Source organism: Zea mays, chromosome 6, assembly GCF_902167145.1.
Source record: "Zea mays cultivar B73 chromosome 6, Zm-B73-REFERENCE-NAM-5.0, whole genome shotgun sequence".
Classification (NCBI taxonomy): domain Eukaryota; kingdom Viridiplantae; phylum Streptophyta; class Magnoliopsida; order Poales; family Poaceae; genus Zea; species Zea mays.
The window spans coordinates 138,734,275-138,747,100 of record NC_050101.1 but is presented as its reverse complement, the minus strand read 5'-3'; positions in this window follow the sequence as shown (position 1 = coordinate 138,747,100).

Genomic DNA, 12,826 nt, shown 5'->3' with positions numbered 1-12,826 from the left:
AAGTAAGTCAATGTACTATAGTATGATAATTTGTAAGATTGCTAATACAGCTAAACAATAACCATTCTTACAGTTTCCTTTTTCATCATTTTTGTGTAGATATTTTCTATAGTATTGGTAATATAAATATTGTATCTCCATTGCATTAGTTCTAGCAAGCTTGCTCTTTGTCTCTTGTTCATCCTACCAGACATAAAGGGCAAACATCAACAAACCAACTATAGTTTATTTTTGGTTGGATGGTAGAAAGAGTATTTGACAATTGACATAACGATGCGGTTAAGTCTTTAGTAATGGACAATGCACATTGATTGTCAAACATATCCTGTAAAATCACTTATTTGGTGCAAGCGTGCAACCAAACTATTAAGAGCATCCAATCTAGATCCAACCATTAAGCATACCTTTTCCAATATATGCAATAGGTATGTTTTGAATTGTTGAACACCACGTCCACTTGAGTTTGTGTCCATAGCATGAACGTTCTCCAGGGAGCAGCGACCAACAAATCAAAACAACATAAGGTAACTGGATGTGGTGATGATTTTTGGGATAAGAAAATAGATTAAGTTGTGAAATAATATATAAATAAGCTCGATGAGACGACTTAAATATCAATGGTATTGAAGAAATTGAAGGCGATAAATGGACAATCCTCACCCTCACCTACCCCTACTCTGATCCAAGCATATCCCCTGACACCGAGGAGGGCACCATGATCCATGTAGTAGCCTCCTAGCCAGCCTTGACGATGGCGCAGCTACATCTCCCACCGGTTCCGCAGCAGCTTTATTCGCGGGATTGACAGCTACAACAGCGCCTTGCAATAGTCGGGGAAAGTATAAGGATGACCAACAACAACAAACAAGATTAGAGTACAGAAGAATACATATGGGACATTTTGTAGAGCAACAAGGCATTAGGTATAGTTCATATTACACACCTCTCATTGTCTCCCTTGTTCTTTTGGAGCAAATTCATCAAGCACCAACAACACATAAATTCCAATGCGAACCATAAACCACAATGATCATACATTAATTCAATACTAAAGCAACAAATTAAAAAGAACCCAAATTCGCTGCAAGCTGTGAAACTCTAACTTTGAGCGCGGCTAGGTCAGTGCTGGAGACATGACATCCTCTAATCTAGTGTTTTGCTAAAGCTTATCTATGCTTTTGGGGTTATTTTTAAATCTTTTTTTAAATATTAGGGTAAGAACTTCTGTACTTATGACAAGTCAATTGGGCAAACGGTTTAAACCGATTGTTCGGGTCAGTTTGTTTGGTGTTTAAAAACTTCAGTTTGCCCAAAACGACAAACGATGAAAAACAATACCTGTGTCTGTGTTAGTGTGGCATGCCATCATCATAATTCAAACATATTACATAGCTGAAACCACAATAATAGCTTGAGAGTATATATGTTTAACGACATAGTATTATGTTTGCACCTATGTGACAGCCAATGTGAAAGCAATATAAGTAGCAACTGATTAATACGAACTATACATGTAGAGTTAATTGAAGTACAATTATAAGTGCATATGAGGACCTTTGCAAGAACGACATGTGTATTAAAACAATTATATGATATAAGCATAGTTATGGCATTTGAGAATAGGGAGTTAGGGACAAGCAAAGTAACGTTCACGATAGTTAGATCGGTGTTGAAAAACTTCAGTTTTCCCAAAACGACAAGGGATGAAAATAAACACATGTGTTTGTGTGGGTGTAGCATGGCGCCTCAGATTGTGGGCTCAGAAGAAGGAAGTTCCACTTGAGGGCTTGTTCGTTTCACCGTTAATCCATGTGGATTAAGTGGTATTGAGTCGGTTTAAATCCATGGCAAGTTAAAATCCATTCCAATACATTCCAATACACTCTAATCCACATGGAATTGGAATAACCAAACAAGGCCTGAGGGTATAACAACATGAATGATTAGAGGAAACACCTGGTTGGCTCAGAAGAAGGAAGTAGATGTATCCTCTTCCATCATGTGTCATGATCATTTCATTATTTGGTGAAGAAGCATCATCGAAGATCTAGAAAAACAATCGCGGACCTGGTGCAGCAGATCAAATCACGACGCTGAGACATTGCAGATGGAATTAATGCGACCATAGGGTGCATGCCAAAATAAGGACCATTGTTACCTTGCAACGTCTGGCGTGGGCGTTCGCGATGGCCGAGAAGCTGACGACGTCGCGGTGGCCCGGTGAGGCGACCTCAAAGCCGACGCTGGTCAGGTAGAGGGAGAGTGGTGTGAGCATGAGGGTGCTAGAATCAGAGGTGGGGAAGTCAAGGAAGGGCAGTACGAACTCCTCGCCCATGGGGGTTCAACTTGGAGATGAGTGATGCGTGTAGTTTGTTTTGGAGTGTGGTGGTGGATCATGGCCGTGGCATCCAGTCGTCTGTTCCGGCGAGCCTCGGGGCGGGGGCGACGTTTGGGGCTGGCGCGTTGACACCTGGGCCAGTGCGCCGTTGGCGACGGTGAAATCGGGGCTAGGGCGTCGATGACGGAGGTGGCGAGATCAGCGCTAGGGTTGCTGGGGGATCGCGGCTAGGGGTTGCAGCCTTGCAGGGATCGGGGCTAGGGTTTGCGGCCTTATGGTGGGATCGGGGCGTTGGTTTGGACGTGCGGGATCGTTCTGGGCGAATCGGACGACTTAGATTGCATAACGGTACAACAGACAACTGAGATTGCGTAACGGCAGAAGGGCAGAATGATAGGGAGACAGACTACCCTTGCAGCCTTAATAAGTAGTAAAGATATATATATATATATATATATCACCTGGACCCGACCAGACCGTCCCCCTTCGCTCGGACCGAGCCAGCCTCCCTCCCCCGCACACGGCTCCACGCCCGCCCTAGCCGATTGACTGAGCCGCCCCACCGCGCAAGAGTTGAGTCGAGCCACCGTGAGCGAGCGCACCTCGTCTGAAATAACTTAATGTTTACTGAATTACTTAGTGTAACCTAAAATGACTTAAATGTTACCTAGACTTTGGAATGACTTAAAGTTACCTAGATGACTTAAATGTTGTCTGGACGCTAGAATGACTTAGTATTTTCTAGAATGACTGAACCAATAACATAAGAAATGTATGAGAAACCCAGAAAAAATGGCTGAACAAATAATAACTTAATGTTTCCTGAAAAAATGACTTAATATTTACTAGAGTGACTTAATTTTGATTGGAGGAACGTTGTTTGAATGTCTGAATGACTTTGCTTGGACTCTGAAATAACTTAATATTGTGTGGACACTAGAATGACTTAATATTGCCTAGAATGATTGAACAATAACAAGAAATGTCTGAAATGCATAAATAGAATTGTAAAATGACTTAATGTATGTTGGAATGTCTGAAACATAAGGGAAATGACTTAATACACACGCGCATATGGAGCCGCCGCGTGGCTATGGGACGAGCCGCGCACGGCAGAGCCGGGCGGGCAGGCGAGCGCGCCAGGTGGTCTAGGTGATCAATAGAGTTATATATTGTCGGCGTTTCGAAACCCGGGGGTCCCTGGACCGACGAGTAAATTGTCGCCGCGTGCCCCAGCCCAGATGGGTCGGCGCGAGATGGAGCGCGAAGGGGGGAAAGGCAGCCGGAGGGAGACGGGCGTGAGAGGTGGAAATCCCGCGGCCTTCGTGTTTGTCCCGCGCCCAGGTCGGCTGCGCTTGCAGTAGGGGGTTACAAGCGTCCACGCGGGAGGGAGCGAGCGGCCTCACGCGAGCGTCGTCCCGTCCTTCCTCGCGCGGCCAACCCTCTGTAAGGGGCCCTTGGTCCTTCCTTTTATAGGCGCAAGGAGAGGATCCAGGTGTACAATGGGGGGTGTAGCAGTGTGCTAACATGTCTAGCGGAGGAGAGCTAGCGTCCTAAGTACATGCCATCGTGGCAGCCGGGGAGGTTTTGGCACCCGGTTCGTGTGGTGTCATGGCCGTCGGGGGAGCGCTGGAGCCTGGCGGAAGGACAGCTGTCGAGGCTGTCGAGTCCTTGCTGACGTCCTCTTGCTTCCGTAAGGGGGCTGAGAGCCGCCGTCGTCATAGAGCGTGCGGGGCGCCATCATTACTTGTCTGGCGGAGCGAGTCAGATGGGACGCCGGTCTTGTTCCCCGTAGCCTGAGTCAGCTTGGGGTAGGGTAATGATGGCGCCTCCTGTTGTCGTGGTCGGTCTGTGCCCTGGGTTGGGCGATGTGGAGGCTCCTCTGAGGTCGAGGTCGAGTCTGTCATCCGAGGCCGAGGTCGAGTCCGAGCCCCTGGGTCGGGCGAGGCGGAGACCGTCGGCTGAGGCCAGGGCTGAGTCCGAGCCCTGGGGTCGGGCGAAGCGGAGTTCGTTGTCTCCCGAGGCTGAGCCCGAGTCCGAGCCCTGGGGTCGGGCGAAGCGGAGTTCGTCGTCTTCCAGGGCTGAGCCCGAGTCCGAGCCCTGGGGTCGGGCGAAGCAGAGTTCGTCGTCTTCCGGGGCTAAGCCCGAGTCCGAGCCCTGGGGTCGGGCGAAGCGGAGTTCGTCGTCTTCCGGGGCTGAGCCCGAGTCCGAGCCCTGGGGTCAGGCGAAGCAGAGTTCGTCGTCTTCCGGGGCTGAGCCCAAGTCCGAGCCCTGGGGTCGGGCGAAGCGGAGTTCATCGTCTTCCGGGGCTGAGCCCGAGTCCGAGCCCTGGGGTCGGGCGAAGCGGAGTTTCCCATGGCGCCTAGAGCCGGACTTGGCTGCTGTCAGCCTCACTCTGTCGAGTGGCACAGCAGTCGGAGCGGCGCAGGCGGCGCTGTCCTCTTGTCAGACCGGTCAGTGGAGCGGCGAAGTGACTACGGTCACTTCGGCTCTGTCGACAGGAGGGCGTGCGTCAGGATAAAGGTGTCAGGCCACCTTTGCATTAAATGCCCCTGCGATTTGGTCGGTTGGCGTGGCGATTTGGCCAAGGTTGCTTCTTGGTGAAGGCTGGGCCTCGGGCGAGCCGAAAGTATGTCCGTTGCTGGAGGGGGCCTCGGGCGAGACGTAGATCCTCCGGGGTCGGCTACCCTTGCCCGAGGCTGGGCTCGGGCGAGGCGTGATCGAGTCCCTCGAATGGACCGATCCTTGACTTAGTCACACCCATCAGGCCTTTGCAGCTTTGTGCTGATGGGGGTTACCAGCTGAGAATTAGGAGTCTTGAGGGTACCCCTAATTATGGTCCCCGACAGTAGCCCCCGAGCCTCGAAGGGAGTGTTAATACTCGCTTGGAGGCTTTTGTCGCACTTTTTTGCAAGGGGACCAGGCTTTCTCGGTTGCGTTTTGTTCCAGTGGGTGCGCGCGAGCGCACCCGCCGGGTGTAGCCCCCGAGGCCTCGGAGGAGTGGTTTGACTCCTCCGAGGTCTTAATGCCTCGCACAATGCTTCGGCTGGTCTGGTCGTTCCCTCATGTGAGCTGGTCGTAGCCCGGGTGCACAGTCGGGTCCCAAGTTCTCGGGCTGGTATGTTGACGCTGTCAACGGTTTGGCCGGAGCCGGGTTTGCGAGAGCAGCCCCCAAGCCTCTGCACAGGGCGAGAGGACGGTCCAGGACAGACTCGACTTTTTTACATACGCCCCTGCGTCGCCTTTCCGCAAGGAGGAGGGAGGGAAAGCGCCATGTTGCCCTCAGAGGGCGCCGAACATGGTGTCTTCGGTGAGCTGCTGGCGGGTAATCCGAGTGGACGCCCGTGCCCCATTTGTTAGGGGTCGGCTAGAGGCCCGGAGGCGCGCTCAAAAGTACTTGCGGGTGATCTGTCGGAGCCGGTCCCCTTTCGACGGGGTCCGAGGGCTCGATGCCTCCCTCTGATGGGATTCCGTTACAAGATCGTTCCCGCTGGTCTCGGAAATGTCCTAGGGTACCTCGGGAGCGTAGCCTGAGCCTTGGTTATGTATCGAACGTACCTAGGGTCATCCCTCGCTCTGTGTCTGAGGCGGTTATGAACCCTTCGAGGGCCAGCCTACGAACCCCTGATCAGTAGTGGGCGCGGAGCCCAAGTGGCCTGAGGCGGCCGTTGAACCCTTCTGAGGGGCCGGCCTTCGAACCTCTGACCAGTAGTGGGTGCAGAGCCCACGCGCTCTGAGGCGGCTGTTAAACCCCTCCGAGGGGCCAGCCTTTGAACCTCTGATCAGTAGGGAGGCTCGGGGCCTGTTTCCTTCACGGGGAAGGATCCTTTTTCGGGGTATCCCCCTTTCACGGTCCCTGTTGTAAGAGAGAGAAAGAGGAAAAGGAAAAGGATACGAAATCGAATGACGTGGCGTACCTTTTTTGACGCGGTCCTTATGGCGAAGGCGAAGCGTCACTCGCTTCCCTGCTAGAGGCGCCGCCTGTCCCGTCGCGGAGTTAATGCGACGGGGCGAGCGGTTCGCGGGGCGGCCGTTGCGCGTGCGCGAGCCGTTCGAGGAACGAAACACGGGCGCGCCGTCTTCACGTCGTGAGAGAGGGTTCTCTCATAGCCCTTGGATGGGACATAAGCTTGGCTGACGACGTGACCGCTGCTCCTGCCCGCCTGCCACCGCCATTACTGCCAGCCCATTTTTGGCCGTATTGACCATCGCGCCAGGCTGGCACTACTGGGTCGTACGCAGGGTTGCCTCGAGTCGCGGTACTGGTTCCGCAGTCGAGGAGGCGTGGTAGTGGTGCGAGTGGCAGTGCAGTTGCTCGCACGCAGCAACCGGCGCGCCGGTTGCATGACGCGTGGGCCTGGGCCTCCATGCTGGGTGCGTTGGAAGTCGGAGGGGCGCGCCCACTTGGCGCGGTTGCATGCTGCCCGCACGGCTGTCCGCCCTTTCACCCGCTGGTCTGGGCGAAAGTGGAGGAACGCTTGTAACCGCTGGGCGGTTGCATGCACCGCGCGCGGCGGTTTGGCTTCTTCTGCCCTGGGCCAGTTTGCATGACGCGTGGGACCCAGCCCCCCGCGCCGTAGGGGAAGGACCTTGGAGTGTGTTGGAGAAGACTCAGCCCACGACGACTGGGGACGCAAGTAGGGAGAGTCGCCTTTAAAAGGAGGGTGACCCCCTTGAAAGGCGACCATGTCTTCGCGCTCCCTTATGCATCGTGTTCTTCCACCTTCCGAGCCCCCGGATGGGGGACACCCGCAATCCTTCCGCCTTGTCGTTGGAGGAACGCAACTTCGTGGAAGTTGGTCCCTTTCAGCCATCGTTCGGCTTCAAGGATTTTCATCATGCAGCCCGGCTGCACCCCTTCGCCGGCGGTCACCCAAGACGGTGACCACCAGCCCCTGGATGGGGAGAAGCAAGCCGGGATGCGGCCCCCGCCCCTCCCTTAGCTTCAAGGATGCCCACCATCCTTGCTGGGGCGGAGAGCGAGGCGAGCCGGGGCTCTACCTCTCGCACGGGTCGGCTGGCCACCTCCTCTTCCAGCTTCTGGTGGCGGAAACCATCCCCTAGCTCTGCGGAGGGGGCGTCCTCCAGCCATGCCGGGGAAGGCGAACTGTTGCTGCCCAGCTAGGATGCAACATTCCGCCCTCTTCCTCGTTTTCATGGCGAGGACAGGAGCGAGGACCTGCCGGTGCGCTTCGGAGCGACCCGCGTTCGTCGGTGCGGCGTTGGTGGAGAGGTGGATGCCGTTGTCGGTGCTGACGTGGTGGTAGCCGGAGGAAGCTTCCCCACCGTCGAGGCCGTCAGTGCCGCCTACGAACCGGCCTCCGGCTCTTTGGCTTTGATGTCTGGTTCGCGTCCCTTGAGCGGGGACGCGAACGAGAGCCTTCCGATGGCCGCGTCCGTCCTGGGACCATAGCTGCTGCTGCAGAGGTCGCTGGCGAGTTGCCCGGAACTTGTCGCCCCGCAGGCTCCCCGGTGTGGAGGTTGTTCATACCCGCGGGGACGGAACCGGAGTTCCATTTGTAATGGCATCTTGAATGCCAGTGTTTTGTTCATTGCGGCTGTCGGGGCCTGAACATGTATGTATTTTTGGCGCAGAGCCGTGTTTTTTCCTTATTTTCGAGCACCAAGACTCGCCTGTTGGTTATCTGAACCGCTTCACCAAGCGTGAGTCGCCCCGTGCAAAGGTGACGAGTGAGGTATCCATATCCTGGAGGCGTAGGAGTCCCTCGGCTCGGTCGGCCTTGCTGTCCGAGGCTTCTCTTGCTTAGTTAAAGGAACCCCTCGGCCGCTCTTCGATGAGCCGAAGCCAGGGGTAGCGGTGTCAGCACGGACAGAGGCAGAGTTGGTTTGAAAAGAAGACTTGGTCAGCCAGAGCCTGGCCGGGTCGTCCACTGGCGGGACCGTCACCGGAATTAAGTTGCCGAGGCCTCGGGCCGGGCTGATGTCTTCGGGGGACGGCTGGCCGAGGCCTCGGGGTGACCGGCCGAGTCGTCTGCTCGAGCCGGATTCCTGGAGAAGACCCTGGCGGTGATGGCCCGAGCGTGGTGATGTTGTCGTCCTTCAGAGTGGGGATTCTCCGACTGCGTCGCCGTCCGAGGCTAGGTCGGACCCCGCCGAAGGTGTAGTTGACGCCGAGGGTGCTGCTGTTCCCTTAAACTGTCAAGATCCGAGCCTGCAGGATCGGATTATCTTGTAGTGTGTGTTTTGTGCGGCCGCCGAGGCCCAAACACACCATCATCGTGTTGTAAAGCTGCGTTTCTTTCCCCTTGTTTCGAGTATCTAGACTTTTTTGCCGGTAACAGAATTGCCTGTGCGAGCGAGAGTTGCTTTTCACGGAAGGCGATGAGTGAGGTATCCGTATCCCGGAGGCGTGGGAATCCCTCGGCTCGGTCGGCCTCGCCGCTTACGCGCACTCTTACCCGTCCATAGGGTTCTGTCGCCGATGCGGTCGAGAAGGCCCGAAGAATCGTTTCGGCGGAGGAGCTTTCAAGCGTGAAGACTTGTTCAGTCCGCGGAATCACTTATCCGAACGCGAGTTACTTATCGCAGAAGGTGATGAGTGAGGTATCCGTATCCCGAAGGCGTAGGAGTCCCTCGGCTCGGTCAGCCTTGGCTGCTTACGTGTACTCCTCCGTTTTCAGGATCCACTTTCGAAGTAGTCGAAAAGCACGAAAGACATTCTGGCAGAAAAGATCTTTTTTCGAGGAAAATTTCAACGCAGAGGGGGTTCCCCCCTTTTAGCCCCCGAGGGATGGTCGGGCTTTGCCGAGGCAAGGCTGACCCTTCCTTGATGACTAAACTTTGCGTGGGAACGAGGCATACGGACAACTTGAAAGCATCTTAAGGGTAGAAGCGACGTAGTTGTTGGATGTTCCAAGCGTTGTTGTAAACCTCGCCTTGACTGTTGGCCAGCTTGTACGTTCCGGGCTTCAGAACTTTGGCGATGACGAACGGCCCCTCCCAGGGAGGCGTGAGCTTGTGCCGCCCTCGGGCGTCTTGTCGCAGCCGAAGCACCAGGTCGCTCACCTGGAGGTCTCGGGACCAAACCCCTCGGGCGTGGTAGCGTCGCAGGGACTGCTGGTACCACGCCGAGTGTAGTAAGGCCATGTCCCGAGCCTCTTCCAGCTGGTCCAGTGAGTCTTCTCGATTAGCTTGATTGCTTTGGTCGGCGTAGGCCCTCGTCCTCGGGGAACCGTATTCTAAGTCTGTGGGCAGGATGGCCTCGGCCCCATAGACTAGAAAGAACGGCGTGAAGCCCGTGGCTCGGCTCGGTGTTGTCCTCAGACTCTAGACCACCGAGGGGAGTTCCTTCATCCATCGCTTGCCGAACTTGTTGAGGTCGTTGTAGATCCGAGGCTTGAGTCCTTGTAGAATCATGCCGTTGGCACGCTCTACTTGCCCATTCGTCATGGGGTGAGCCACGGCGGCCCAGTCCACCCGGATGTGGTGATCCTCGCAGAAGTCCAGGAACTTTCTGCTGGTGAACTGGGTGTCGTTGTCGGTGATGATGGAGTTCGGGACCCCAAAGCGATGGATGATGTTGGTGAAGAACGCCACCGCCTGTTCGGACCTGATGCTGTTTAGGGGTCGGACCTCGATCCACTTGGAGAATTTGTCGATGGCGACCAACACGTGCGTGTAGCCCCCGGGTGCCTTCTACAAGGGGCCGACGAGGTCCAGACCCCACACAGCAAAAGGCCAGGTGATGGGTATCGTCTGCAGGGCCTGAGCGGGCAGGTGGGTCTGCCTTGCGTAGAACTGACACCCTTCGCAGGTGCGGACAATTCTAGTGGCGTCGGCCACCGCCGTCGGCCAGTAGAAACCTTGTCGGAAGGCGTTTCCAACAAGGGCTCGAGGTGTTGCGTGATGGCCGCAAGCCCCCGAGTGTATCTCTTGTAGGAGCTCCTGGCCTTCGGCGATGGAAATGCATCGCTGGAGGATGCCTGAGTGTAGCATCCCAAAAATTCAAATTCTGAAATTTTCTCAAACTCGCCCTAAATTCAAAATGAATTTCAAATTTCATTTCAAAATGTTTGTTTGCGAGTTGATATCAACAAATAAATTATAGTGGTCTATATTCTCTCTAAAATCCTCCTCAAAATATCCTACAAATATTTCCCCAGTGATCCCCCTCAAATTCTTTCCAGAAATACCGCCCAGATATTTCCCGAGTAATCCGCTTCAAGTTCTTTCCAAAAATATTGTCCAAATATTCCACCGATATATCTCCGAGTATTTTCCTCTTGAGAAATACCTTTAGAATCATTTTTCAAGTCCCTATAAATATTTTCTTCATAACTTTCCTCATGCTCATACGTATACGTATGCCTCCGGTGTCATACGGTGAGCTCTACAAGCTAATCTCACTTATACAAGACAAATACATGCTAATCTCCCACTAATTCTCTCATCCTCCCACTAATCCTCTCACCCCTCCCCCTAATCCCCCCACCATGGCTATAAATAGAGGGGCAAGGGCCTCCTCTCTTCCCACCCCAAGCCATTTCATGGCAACTCTCCCCCCCCCCCCCCACACACACACACCCACTCCATGTTCCACACAAGCACACACTAGCACAAGGATCGTTCGATCGTTCTTCGATCGTTCGTCCCCTGTTCTTAGTTTGTTCGTTCGTTCGTCCGATCGTTCGATCGTTCGTCCGATCGTTCATGGTTCGTTCGTCCGATCGTTCGATCGTTCGTCCGTTCTTTCGTCCAAATAATCTTTTTCCTACCGTTATGCTGCCGAAATTCCGATCGTTCGTTCATTCGATCATTCGATCGTTCATCGTTCGTTCATAGTTCCTATTCATCGTTCATCGTTCGTTCATAGTCCCTATTCATCGTTCTTCCAGATAATCTTTGTCCTGCCGTTATGCTGCCGAAATTCCGATCGTTCATTCGTACGATCATTCGATCGTTCGTCCGTTCGTTCGTCCAAATAATCTTTTCCTGCCGTTATGCTGCCGAAATTCCGATCGTTCGTTCGTCCGATCATTCGATCGTTCGTCCGTTCGTTCATAGTTCCTATTCATCGTTCATCGTTCGTTCATACGAACTATTCACTATCACTATCCACCATTACTATTCATCGTTACTATTCACATACACTATTCATCATCGTTACTATTTATCATTATTATTCATCATCATTACTATTCATCGATGATATCTACAATTTCTTTTCCATCGCCACTATTCATCGTTACTAATCATCGTTACTATTCATCGGTCATCTAGTCATCCCAAATTTCAACTACTCATACATCATGCTGTCCAGTCCACCTAAGACCAGCCAGACCCATATTCCAGTCATACGAACTCCGGTGACTGTGATTTTCCTTCCAGTGGGAACTTCCCATCTGGTCACCCATCCCAGGTTTCCCCAAGTTGAGCACGCTTGACTTTGAGATTCCTTCGAACCAGGCTTCCAAACTCAGATTCCAATAATTCTTGTTTCTAAATTCTTATCAAACTATTCCCTATCCAACCATGTCATCTCTTAAGCATGGTTCATATTCCAGAAGACTCCCAAAATACTCTTGTCACATATTCTGCCTATAACTCTCTTGTTCATACTAAGTCAGACGATTCATTCGTCACTATTCTCACCAACAGTGAACTTCACTGTGCTACACCACATACACCCAGCTATAAATACACCCAACTACCCTCTCCCTCTCCACACACACTCAACACCCTCAACCAAGGCAAACACCCCACCCACTCAGTTACTCCGCTCTGCCGGCTACACGCATAGTGTCGCTTCGCCTCCAGTCCACCCTCTTGGTAAGCACCTCCGCTCCACCACCAGTAATATCACAACACCACATGACACAGATTCTACTCAAGACTCTACCCATCCATATATCGCTTTTCTGACCACTATACTAAATATTTGTTGGTATACTTGCTGGTTTGTATGTTTGCTTGTTCATGTTGCATAGTTATTGGAGCGTTCGTGCCGTCTTGTGGAGGCCAGATCTGCAAGTCTACGCCAGACGGTGGAGCCAGAAGCCAGTTCCGCGAGCTCCCCTTCCCCCTTCGCCGAATAAGCACGGCAAGCTCACTGGATCCCTTTGATGCATAAATTACCTATGTTTTACAACCACAACCCTCAGCCTGTTATTTTATGCATGATATGATTTTAAGACAAGTTACTATGGCCACCCAGCCGCTTGCCGCAATCAATCCCTGATATATTTGTTACAAATGATTTGAGGAAAGGTGTGAGTTTTCAAAAGAAAATGTTTTTCAAAATGTGTATGATGAAGGGTTTTCACCCTTATCACCTTTGAGTAGGGATAGTCAGGGACTCCCTGGTTTAGGGGAGGGCCTAAGGTGATGGCTCAGCTGGTTTAGGCGTGAGCAGAAGGATTGTCCCCTCGTATAAGGACCGGTTTGTCATCTTTCACTACCTGTACTCATGATAAGTACAACCACTCGAGACTGTGTGGGCAGTCACTCAATCTGAACTCGTACGGTCCA